This window comes from Hemitrygon akajei, chromosome 23 (genome assembly GCF_048418815.1).
Source record: "Hemitrygon akajei chromosome 23, sHemAka1.3, whole genome shotgun sequence".
NCBI classification, from domain to species: Eukaryota; Metazoa; Chordata; class Chondrichthyes; order Myliobatiformes; family Dasyatidae; genus Hemitrygon; species Hemitrygon akajei.
The window spans coordinates 15,706,688-15,718,885 of NC_133146.1; the positions used below are offsets into that span (position 1 = coordinate 15,706,688).

Below are 12,198 nucleotides of genomic sequence, written 5' to 3' on the forward strand. Positions count from 1 at the left end.
GAGTCAACGCCAACTGCTGGACTTTCATTTTACGGTTTACTGACATCATTAAAGCCCCTCAGGTGTACAATTGTCAACTTTATTATACTGCGTATTATTTATACCATACGTTAAACATAAAGCATAATGTAAGCATTGTGTGTGTTGACTGTTTCCATTTCTCACATCTGCCATACTTCGAGGACTTTCATGTGAGACTGACAGTTTAATACCACTCGTTGCTGAAGTGTCAGCAGTTCTCCCCTGGGAGCCAGCTGAGAGTACGTTGCGCTTGATTTTCTGAAGAGCTTGTCAGCTTTCGAATGAGAGGTTCATCGCAATTAATCTACGCTCGTTTGGAAACCAGGTCCTAAGCAGAGAGGGTTCTACATTTGCTCTTCATGGGATCCTGCTGTGTGAAAAAAAAAGAAAGGTTGTTAAACTGGTAAAATAAGTTTGGTAAATTGGTTTATTATTGTCACATGTGACAATGAAAAGGTACAGTGAAAAACTGTTGTGCCTGCCATCCATACAGATCAATTAATTACATCATGGCATTAAGTAGTACAAGGGGAAAACCTTAACAGAATGCGGAATGAAGTGTTACAGTTACAGAGCAAGTGCAGTGCAGGCAGATACTGAGGTGGAGGGAAGTAACAAGATAGATTGTGAGGTCAAGTGAGTTCCATTTTATTGGGCTGGGAGACCATTCAATATTCTAATAACAGTGGAGTAGAAGCTGTCCTTGAGCCTGATGTTATGTGCTTGCAGGCTTTTGTATCTTTTGTCCAATGGGTGAGGGGAAAGGAGAGAATATTTGGGGTGGGAAGGGTTTTTGATTTTGTTGGCAGCTTTACTGAGGGAGCGAGATGTGTAGACTGAGCCCGTAGAGGGGAGGTTGATGTCTGCTGAGCTGTGTCAGTTTTTTTGTGGTCGTGGGCCAAGCAGTTGCCATACCAGGACATGATGCATTCAGATAGGATGCTTTCTATGGTGCATTGATAGAAGTTGGTGAGGCTTAATAAACGCTGTGGGTGAAACTTGCACAAATTACCCAGCCAGTGACAACATTTTGAACATATTACCAATATTATAAAAAGCTTTTCCAGCCAGAGGGTGGTGAGTATATGGAACAAAGACGAGTGGTTGAGGCAGGTACAATAGTATTTAAGATAAGTACATGGAGGGGAGGGGTTTAGAAGAATATGGGTGGAACACAGGAAATTGTGCCTAGCTGAGTGGGCAGCATCGACTGATTGGGCCAAAATCAGTGCGTCAGTGTTCGGTGACAAGCCAAACCCCATTAACTTCCTCAGAAAGTAAAGGCTTTCCTTGTGTTTGTATCTATGTCCTGGACCCCAGGACAACCCATCTGATCTGTTATCACCCAGGAATTCAGAGCAGCTGACTCTGGCCACCGCCAGTACACCAGTGCAGACTGCTCTCCTTCAGCAGGTTCTGTGATGACTACTGAGTAGAACTCTTTGAAGGGCAGAATGGACTGCCTTTTGCTTTGTTGTTTGAAATGTGGATTTGAGTATTGCTCGGACAGCGAATTTGAGATTCCGTCACCGTCTGGCATGGAGGGGCGGCTGCAGAGCGTTGCAACCACAGCCAGCTCCATCATGGGCACTAGCCTCCCACCATCAAGGACGTCTTCAAAAGGCGCTGCTTCAAGAAGATGGCATCCATGATTAAGGACCCTCACCATATGGGGCATGCCCTCTTATTATTTCCATCAGAGAGGAGGTACAGGAGCCTGAAGACACACACTCAACATTTTAGGAACAGCTTATTCTCCTCTGCCATCAGATTTATGAACAGACAAATAACCCATGAACACCTCCTCGATATTTTTGCTCTCTCTTTGAACTTTATTTATTTTGTATACGCTCATTGGCCACTTTGTTAGGTACACCTGTACACCTCCTTGTAAATGCAAATATCTAATCAGCCATTCTTGGGGCAGTAACTCAGTGTAGACATAATCAAGAGGTTTGGTGTTGTTCACACCAAACATCAGAATGGGGAAGAAATGTGATTTAAATAACCGCAAGTTAGAACAGTGGTGTGTAGAAGAGCATCTCCGAATACACAACACACCAAGCCTTGAAAGTAGATGGGCTACACAGCAGAAGACCACAAACATATGCTCAGTGGCCATTTTATTAGGTATATGAGGTACCTAATAAAGTGGCCACTGGGTGTATATATCTTTTATTGTATTTATAGTATATTTTATGTATTGTACTGTAGTGCAGCTGCAAAACAACAAATTTCACAACATATATCAGTGATAGTAAACCTGATTCTGATTCAGGTAAACTATAACTTCTTTCTTTAACAGTGGTGGTATTAGTAGTTCTGATCCAGCTTTCTTGCACCACACGGCCCTCCTCAATTCAACATTCCATGTTCGAGTCAGTTTTGCGCTAAACTCCCAATCCACAGGCTTGAGGTTAAAACCCTAAATTCTTGTTCCGAGGCAGTATCAAGAGAGTGCCATTCTGGCATTTGATAAACTGCAACCCCGTTCTACCTGCTACCTCAAATGGACTGAAAGATGCTCTTAGCCTTATTTCGAGAAAGGGAAAGGGATTTCACTCTGCTCTTCTTGGTGATATTTACTCCTTCATCAACTGCGCTGTTTACAACCATGTTGCTGTTTTTCAAAGGTTTTAAGAGTACATTTAATGTCAGAGAAATGTATACAATATACATCCTGAAATTCTTTTTCTTCGCAACCAGCCATGAAAACAGAGTGCCCACAAAGAATGAATGAGTTAAATGGTAGAACCCCAAACCCCCCAGCTCCCCTCCCTCCCCCACAAAAGCAGCAGCAAAGCAACGATTCCCCCACCAACAAAAAACAGCATCAGCACCCACCACTGAACACTCAAGCGTGCAGCAAAGCAACAGCAAAGACACAGTCTTGCAGCACCCCAAAGACTACTCACTCACCCGGTATTCAACATACCACAGGCTCTCTCTCTAATAAGGGAGAAAGAGGTGTCTCTGTTCCACAGCGAGAGGGGAGACATAACAAACAACATGCTGATCTATGATGTTAAAAGTCCGTTGCGTCGCTTTTTCCGAGCTCTGTGCCGAAAGATCTCGGGTCTCTGGACACAGAGCCAGAGATCTACTGACTCCCATGACACACCGATTCCTTGCTGGGACACCAGCCTTCGATCAGGCTGTTTCCAGAGCCACAAGATCCTGGGCCTCTGAAGGTGAGCTGAACTCTTAGGCTGCATCCTTGGCATGTCGAATAGTGGCCAGTCGTGAAACCCCGAGAGCAGGTCTCGTTCCTGCAAAGAACTGAAGTCAGTGTGTAACTCCAGGTCAGGGTCTTCAAAAGAAGCCTGAAAGGGAAAAACAGAGAAATTAAACGTGGAAATAGAGCTGTTTCCGAAGCTGCAAGCAAAGGAGTCGCCATTTGGTGCCATCATAACTAAGCTCCGCCCTCTTCTCACTTGCTTTGTAAGGTTCAAACTGACTCTCATTCTCCTAAAGTAACCTGACCTTCAAAATGCTAATTCAGTATCACAGAAAGCAATGTATTGCTGTAAACTGGCTGTTTACTCATTTCACTCATATCCTGTGCTTAGAAATTTAGTGAAGACATTGTTTTGGTGTTCTCCCAGCACCAACTTTCCTCTGGGTGCTCCGATTTTTCTCCCACATTCCAAGGACATCTGGGTTAGGGTTAGTAAGTTGTGGGCATGCTGTGTTGGGGCTGGAAGCATGACAACACCGGATCCGGGCTGCCGCCTGCATATCCACAGCACAAAAGATGCTTTTCACTGGCATCAGCGCTGGACTCAAGCGAAGGCTCCCGAGTTCGATTCCAAGTCGGGTCACCTCCCGAGTACGCTTTCCATCCGTGCCAGGTTGACCGTCGAGCTAGCTGCTCAGCCTCGTTAAGAAAAAACAAGGGTCGAGTCAGGAACATTCATATCCTGACCCGGTTAATTGGAAAGGAGACCAATCCTGACACTACACGCCAGACAAGAACGGCTGACTGTCTGGTGCGACACACTAAAAAAGAACAGTGTTTTGATATTTTGATGTATATATGATGAATAAAGCTGATCTGTCTGTCTGTCTCTCTTCCTGCGAACCTTCTTCCTCTCGCGATTCTTGTCTTCACAATGGTGGCAATGTCTTCATGTTAGGTGCTTGTGATCTCTTGTGAGCAGGAGTGGTACGATACACGTTAGACTTCATTCTGTTAGTCTTTCCTTCTCTATGCCACTTCATTGCAAACTTACACATGCACTACCTAATAAGCCCTCCTTTCTCTGCCACTTGCAATGGTGATTAATTCTCATCTCTTTCTAACACCAGAGCACATTGCTTGTTATAAACCAGCTATACTTCCTATGAATCATATAATTCTAATCCCTTTGATTCCTAGCTTTGATGTCCTCCAAACAGGCAGTCAAGCCAGCTGGTTTCTGTATAGAGAGGTGATTTGCTGCAGGAATATTTACTGATATCATGTTTTGATGGTGCAGGCATCAAATGCTTATTGTTTTTTTTACTTAATCAAGGATTAAGTAAGATTGACTCCTGTAGGCAGATAGGGTGTTGTGTTGCCTCAACAAGACACTTGTGATTTTACCACTTATTAACAGTCAGAGCCCAAGCTCTGTGCTGCTTTCCTAAGAAGAGAAGGATCTCATGGTAACAGGCTTCCTCTTTATTTGTTTTCTAGGCATGCTGTGAGTTGGAAAATGCGAGGGGGCATAATTTTAAGGTGATTAGATGAAAGTATAAGAGTAAATAGACAATAGGTGCAGAAGTAGACCATTCGGCCCTTCCAGCCTGCACCGCCATTCTGAGATCATGGCTGATCATCTACTATCAATACCCGGTTCCTGCCTTGTCCCCATATCCCTTGATTCCCCTATCCATAAGATACCCATCTAGCTCCTTCTTGAAAGCATCCAGAGAATTGGCCTCCACTGCCTTCTGAGGCAGTGCATTCTAGACCCCCACAACTCTCTGGGAGAAGAAATGTCATGGGTAGGCTTTTTTACACTAGTGTGAGGTGCACGGAATGCTCTATCAGAGCGGTAGTAGAAGTAGAAACATTAGGGACACTTAAGAGACACTTGGGCACATGATGTTAAACAAAATGGACAGATATGTAGGAGGGAAGGGTTAGGTTGATCGTAGAGTAGGTTAAAAGGGTGGCACAACATCAGGGGTTGAAGGGCCTGTACAGTGCTGTAGTGTTCTATGTTAGATAACTGGGACATGTTGAGTTTGACTGCAGAAGAATCCTGGTCAAGATATCTGGAGAACATGTCTGGAAAAATAACCAGCCTTGTGTGATGAAATTGAAGTTGTTCCACCATCTCTTACAACAGCTCATTCTTTCCTGGAATCTCTACCTCCCTCAGAGCTTCTGCATCATCCTGCAATCCTATTCTGAATACTTTTCCTTCCAGCTGTGTTGGTGTCTTGCACAATGTCCCTACAAATCATTTTTGCTGGGTTACATTCATCTTCGGCACAGGGCCCACTGTTCAAAGCCTTGGCTGACTCGTCTGTCCAGATCAGTGGATTGCAGCATCTTTCAAGCTGGAAGACTGAACCAAGTTCTCCCTGCTCTGTTGAAGCAAATTAGAAGTGAAGTATAATAAAAATCAGAAGAGAAATATGAAAATGCTCGAACTTCTCAGCAGGTTGGGCAGTGTCTGCGAAGCGGGAGCCAGCTAATGATTTGGTTCTGCTGAAAGGTTCTTTATCTCAAATGTGGGGGTAGAAAGCAGAACCCATCACGTGTGGATATACAGGGGTGACTGTGATGTTTTGCTTTCCACTGACTTCATTGTGTTTGCATGACTCTTAGCAATTGATCAGGAAAACATTCATCTCCTTGTAGCCAGCCATTTTAATTCTGTCTCCCATTCCCACAAAATCATGCCTGTCTGTGAAACACTCAAAATTCTGGAGGAACTTAGCAGGTCAGGCAACATCTGTGGAAAGGAATAAACAGTCAACATTTTGGGCCAAGAGCCTCCATCAGTCACAACAATGACTTTGTACTCTATGTATGTCAGGTCAAGGATTTGATTGTGGACTTCAGGAAGGAGAAGTCAAGGGAACACACCAGTTCTCATTGAGGGGCCAGCAGTGGAAAGGGTAGGCAGTTTCAAGCTCCTGAGTGAAGATCTATCCTGGGTCCAACATATCTGTCCTGTGGCACAGTGTCCAGGCTGGAGCTGATGCTGCTCCCTGGTGTTCACTTGGTGAGATGTTTGACTGCAGATTGATCGTATGGGTTTTGAGACATTTTTTACTGCATGATACCATTTGTGTTTGCTATCTTGTGTGTGCTTCGTGCTGTGTGTGACTGTTGGTACTGTGTTTTGCACCTTGGCCTCTGAGTAACGCTGTCTTGTTTGGCTGTATATGAGTATTCATATATAGTTGAATGACAATTAAATTTGAATTGAATATTAAAACAATTATGAAGAAGGTATGCCAGCAACTATACTTCATTAGGAGTTTGAGGAGACTTGGTATGTCACAAAAGACTCTAGCAAATTTCACAGATGTAAGTGGAAAGTATTCTGACCAGTATCATCGCCATTTGGTATGGAGGTACCAATGCATAGGAGGATAACTTAAAAAGGAAATGCCTTAAGAAGGTGGTATCCATCATGAAAGACCCCCACTCCCATTCCCTTTTCTCATCACTGCCATCAGGGAGGAGATACAGGAGCTTAAAGAGACAAACTCATTGTCTTAGGAAAAGCTTGTTCCCCTCCAAAATCAAATTTCTGGACAGTTCATGAACACTACTTCACTATTTTGCTTATTTTTGCGCTCCTATGTACATACAGTGCCTATAAAAAGTATTCACCCTCCCCTGGAAGTTTTCATGTTTTATTCTTTCACAACATTGAATCACAGTGAATTTATTTTGGCTTTTGTGACACTGATCAACAGAAAAAGACTCTTTCATGTCAACGTGAAACCAGATCGCTACAAAATGATCTGAATTAATTGCAAATAGAAAACACAAAATAATTGATTGCATAAGATTTCACCCCCTTCAAGTCAGTATTTAGTAGATGCACCTTTGGCAACAATTACAGCCTTCAATTTATGTGGATAAGGTCTCTGTCTGCTTTAGGCACTGCAGTGTTTCCCTATTCTTTACAAAACTGTGCCAGCTCGCTCAGATTGCATGAGGATCATGAGTGAACAACCCTTTTCAAGTCCAGCAACAAATTCTCAGTTGGATTGAGCTCTGGACTCTGACTTGGCCACACCAGGACATTAACTTGGTTGTTTTTAAGCCATTCCTCTGTAGTTTTGGCTTTATGCTTGTGGTCATTGTCCTGCTGGAAAACAAATCTTCTCCCAAGTCACAGTTCTCTTGCAGACTGCCTGTATTTTCCTGCATTCATTTTACCCTCTACCTTCACAAGCCTTCCAGGGCCTGCTGCAGTGAAGCATCCCCACAGCATGTTGCAGCCTCCATCATGCTTCACGGTAGGGATGGTGGGTTTTGATGATGTGCGGTGTTTGGCTTACACCAAACACAGTGGTTAGTCTGATGGCCAAAAAGCTCAAGTTTGGTTTCATCAGACCATAGAACTTTTTTCCAGCTGACTTCAGAGTCTCCCACATGCCTTCTCGTAAACTCTATCCAAGATTTCATGCGAGCTTTTTTTTCAACAGTGACCTTCTCCTTGCCACTCTCCCTTAAAGCTGCGACTGGTGAAGCACCCGGGTAACAGTTGTTGTACACGCAGACTCTCCCATCTCAGCCACTGATGCTTGTAACTCCTCCAAAGTTGTCACAGGCCTCTTGGTGGCTTCCCTGATTAGTCCCCATCTTACACAGTCACTCAGTTTCTGAGGATGGCCTGCCCTAGGTGGATTTAGAGCTGTGCCATATTCTTTCCATTTCTTGATGATTGACTTTACTGTACTCCATGGGATACTCAGTGACTTGGAAATTTTCTTCTATCCATCTCCTGGCTTGTGCTTTGCAATAACTTTTTTGTGGAGTTGCTTGGAGTGTTCTTTTGTCTTCATGGTGTAGTTTTTACCAGGATACTGACTCACCGGCAGTTGGACCTTCTAGATGCAGGTGTATTTTTTCTACAATGAATTGAAACACCATGACTGCACAAAGGTCTCAAAAAAACAAATCTCCATTTAGCTAATTATGTGACTTCTAAAGCTAATTGGCTGCTCCAGTGATGTTTTGGTGTGTCATATTAAACTGTTTATTAATTTCAAAACATCAACTGTTTATTAACTGCTCCAAAAAGTGCTGTCTATATGAGGCCTTTTTTACCTTTGGCCATTGGGCTCTATAAGGGGAAGTGATGACCCTCTCCTATTAGACTGTTTGAGGGTACTTTTGCTTATTCTTTCTACTTCTCTTCTAATATGTATATATCTGTGCACTTGTAATGCTACTGTGACACTAATTTCCTTTGGGGTCAATAAAGTATCTGTCTATTTCCATAGGTGCTGCCTGACCTGCTGTGTTTGAGTATTGCTGAGAAACTCTGAGCTTGGCACATGGATGATAGTAAATGGGAGGCTGTGTAGAAGGGAAGGGTTAGATCAGGGGTTCCCAACCTTTTTTACGCCAAGGACCCATACCATGAACTGTGGGGTCTGCGGACACCCGGTTGAGAACCCCGGGGATTGGTTGATCTTAGGTCAAAAGTTAAAAGGTCAGTACCACATTATGAACTGTGGTGTTCTGTACCATTCTACACTCTAAAACAACAAATGTCACGATATGATGTCAGTGATAATAAACCTGATTTTGATTCCTTCAGTTGGCATCACAACTTTCAACACTTGGCTCACACAACACAAGTAATTTGTCCTTGTTTTGTTTACGCTCGGTGCAAGGCACTGTGATGTGGCACTGCCTTGCATGCCTTCTGCTCTCAACTTCGGCCAAATCAATCACCGTGTGAAATGTGGGTTTTAAAGCTTTGTTTAGCAAAACTGAAGCAATGTACATCTGCTGTGTTTAGATAACTAATTGCTAGCTACTTGGCCACCAGCATCCCTGAAGTTGGCAAGAGCTTACAAGCTAATTACATACCACAGACCCAAGGCAGTGCATGTGTTTAGGTGTCTCAATCCTTGCCACCCAAGTGCTTAGATCATTATCATTACTTGTGTTTGTGTAGATAAGAGTAGATCCAAAGAATACAGCATTTTAAATGCATTTTGATGTTTTGATCATTTGCAGATCATCAGAACATATTGGCAGGTAGTGTTGGGCTTATCCTTCAGGTCATACGATAATAAGACATAGGTCAAATGGCCTAATTCTGCTCCTATCAAAATGTCTCCATCATTCGTCATGACTGATTGATTATCCCTCTCAACCCCAGTCTCCCTCCTTCTCCTGTAACTTTTGACACCCTTACTAATCAAGAACTTGGTCAACTTCACTTTAATTATACCCTTCACAGCCATCTGTGGCGATGAATTCAGGTTCCCTTGGGCAAACGTCTGCTTTATTCTCCAGGTAGTTTGGATTAGTACATTATTCCATATTCTGTCTAATATCTGTGGATGTATCAACACTGGCATATTCACCTGGGAATGTCTAGGCATGAAAATGCAGAGGCTACGATATTACACATGTTACTCATTGAACTCTGTAATTAAAAGGGACCAAAAATCTGAAGCAGTGCTGTATCATCTAGAACTTTGTGCTCTTTAGTCCAGGAAGTTACACCTTGACTACTCAGAAGCCTTCACTATTGGACTGCATGTCTCCAAGTGACTCCTTGAATGTCCCTGATGTCCCCAATCATCACAGGGTTGAATTAAGAGCTGGCCTCAGCCAGACAATTAATCTGAGCACTCCTGAAATCAGTAAAATTTCTGGTGTGTGTGTGTGTGTGTGTGTGTGTGTGTGTGTGTGTGTGTGTGTGTGTGTGTGTGTGTGTGTGTGTGTGTGTGTGTGTGTGTGTGTGTGTGTGTGTGTGTGTGTGTGTGTGTGTGTGTGTGTGTGTGTGTGTGTGTGTGTGTGTGTGTGTGTGTGTGTGAGAGAGAGAGAGAACGAACATGCCCACATTTGGATATGTATATGCATGTGCTTCAACATGTATGCATATGCGTGGTTATGTATGCGTATATCGTGTGAGCAGTTCAGATTCAGTGTCCTCACATTTGAGACTGTGGGCATGTGCACATTTGCTACATCCTTACACTTGTAGCTCTGTTCAGTAGTTCCATTTAAAATCAGAGAAACGTATGTAATATACATCCTGAAATTCTTGTTCTTTGCAGACATCCACGTAAACGGAACAGTGCCCCAAAGAATGAATAACAGTAAAAACATTAGAACCCCAAAGCCCCCCTGCTCCCTCTCCCAGACACAAGCAGCAACAAAGCAATGACCCTCCCCACCCCCACTTACTACTGCAAAAATACAAACAGCACCCTCCACCCACCAAGCAATCAATTAGCAAAGTCCCCAAGAGAGACCATGACCTGCAATACAACAAAAACTAATCGTTCACCTGACAATTCGACATACAAAAAGACTCTCTCTCTCTCCCCCCCATCAAGGGATTTGAGACTCAGCGTATACACACAATGGAGGCTCTCTGCCTATAAATATTTGAGTTTTTGTGTGTGTTCATTTGCAACTGTGTGTGGGCGTATTTTACCATCCTTCATAAGCAAGACATTCTGTGGATGCTAGAAGTCTTGAGCAACACACAAAGGTGCTGGAAGAACTCAGCAAGTCGGGCAGCATCTATGGAGAGGAATAAACAGTCATCGTTTCAGGCCTGACAAAGGATCTCAGCCTGAAATGTCAGCTGGTTTCTCCCCTTCATAGATTTGCCTGACCTGCTGAGTTCCTCCAGCATTTTATGTGTGTAGCCATCCTTCATGATGTGTTAGCTAAGTTCCCTCAGCTCCTAAGAGTGTGTGCATGTATATATTGTGTCTGCACATTTGGCATACGTGTGCACATTCGGTGCTCTGTGTGTATGCATGTCTATTTTACTCTCTCCCTTTCCATTGTATGTTCTCACCATGACAGCATGGGTTCCCTCTGGGCGCTCCATTTTCCTCCCACGTTCCTAAGACGTACAGGTCAGGGTTAGTAAATTGTGGGCATGCTGTATTGGCACCAAAATCATGGTGACAGTTGCCCCAGCACAACCTCGGACTGTGTTGGTCAGTGGCACAAACAACAGGTTTCCCTGTATACTTTGATGTACATGTGACAAATAAAGCTAATCTCACCTGTAAAATCCTTTTCCATAATGTGTTACCTTGGTCCCTTCCATTTCTAAGTTGAGTAGTTTCCAGGTTGAGCATTTCCCAGATGAGCCTGTGACAGAGAATCAGAAAAAGATTTAATATCACTGGCATATGTTGTGAAATTTGTCATTTTGTGGCAACGATATAGTGCAATATATTAAAAAACTATAAATTTTATTAAGAAATATTTGTATATATTGAGAATAAATTAAATAAGTAGCACTAAAATCTGAGCAAACAATAGTGAGGTAGTGTTCATTATCCGTTCAGAAACCTGATGGCAGAGGGGAAGAGCAGGGTGGAGAGCTGGGGGAAACTGCTGGCCACCACCACAGAGTTTTGTAACTGATGAGTTTAGTGGATTTGTTTTGTTTTTCCTTTGGTAAATGATTCTCACATGTATAGATTGTGACATGAAGGATGCCGTGCCTCTGAAAGCGACGCCAAGAAATGATTTGCTTCACATGTGCAAGACACAAACAAATTCTTTGAATAATTAACACACAGAGCTGGCAGACGTGCTGAAAGGAAAGAGTGCCCAAGTCAGCTTTTGAACTGCTAAGCGATTCTTTTTCTTTTACAAATATACATTGCCTTCCACGGAGGGTTGACGAGGATATTGCATCCATATTGCAGAACCTGCCCTGGCTTTTCTCTGCGTTTACTGAATTGTGAAGGAATAAATCTTCCCCTTGCCACAAAGAAAACTGATCAGCATGAGGACTTTTGTTAGAACTCCTGGCACCTTTGATTCGGTTGGTGTTACCTGTGTGGAGACTAGGAATTGGGTGACATAAGGACGTGTAGCGCCTGTTTGATAGAATTCCACAATTTTGAGTTGAATGGCTCCCTCCAGATTCTTAGTCGCTGATGTCCGTGAGCTGTGTAACCACATCAAGTGTTGAATTAGATGCTGTAGGTTAGACTTTG

General features: G+C 43.2%; 1 protein-coding gene and 1 long non-coding RNA gene across 4 annotated transcripts in view; one reads left to right on the plus strand and one right to left on the minus strand.

Annotated features, from left to right (window-relative positions):
• Window positions 1–12,198, plus strand: part of zfyve27 (zinc finger, FYVE domain containing 27) — a 208,579-nt gene that overhangs the window by 143,767 nt on the left and 52,614 nt on the right. The gene's annotated exons all lie outside the window — the stretch shown is intronic.
• Window positions 59–11,657, minus strand: LOC140715189 (uncharacterized). Of its 2 annotated transcripts, none has more exons than XR_012096078.1 (4): window positions 11,543–11,657; window positions 11,251–11,338; window positions 2,941–3,344; window positions 59–388 (listed from the first exon to the last, which is right to left on the minus strand). It is a non-coding gene; the product is annotated as an uncharacterized lncRNA (long non-coding RNA). The 2 variants fall into 2 exon arrangements; XR_012096077.1 differs by having other exon boundaries at window positions 59–391.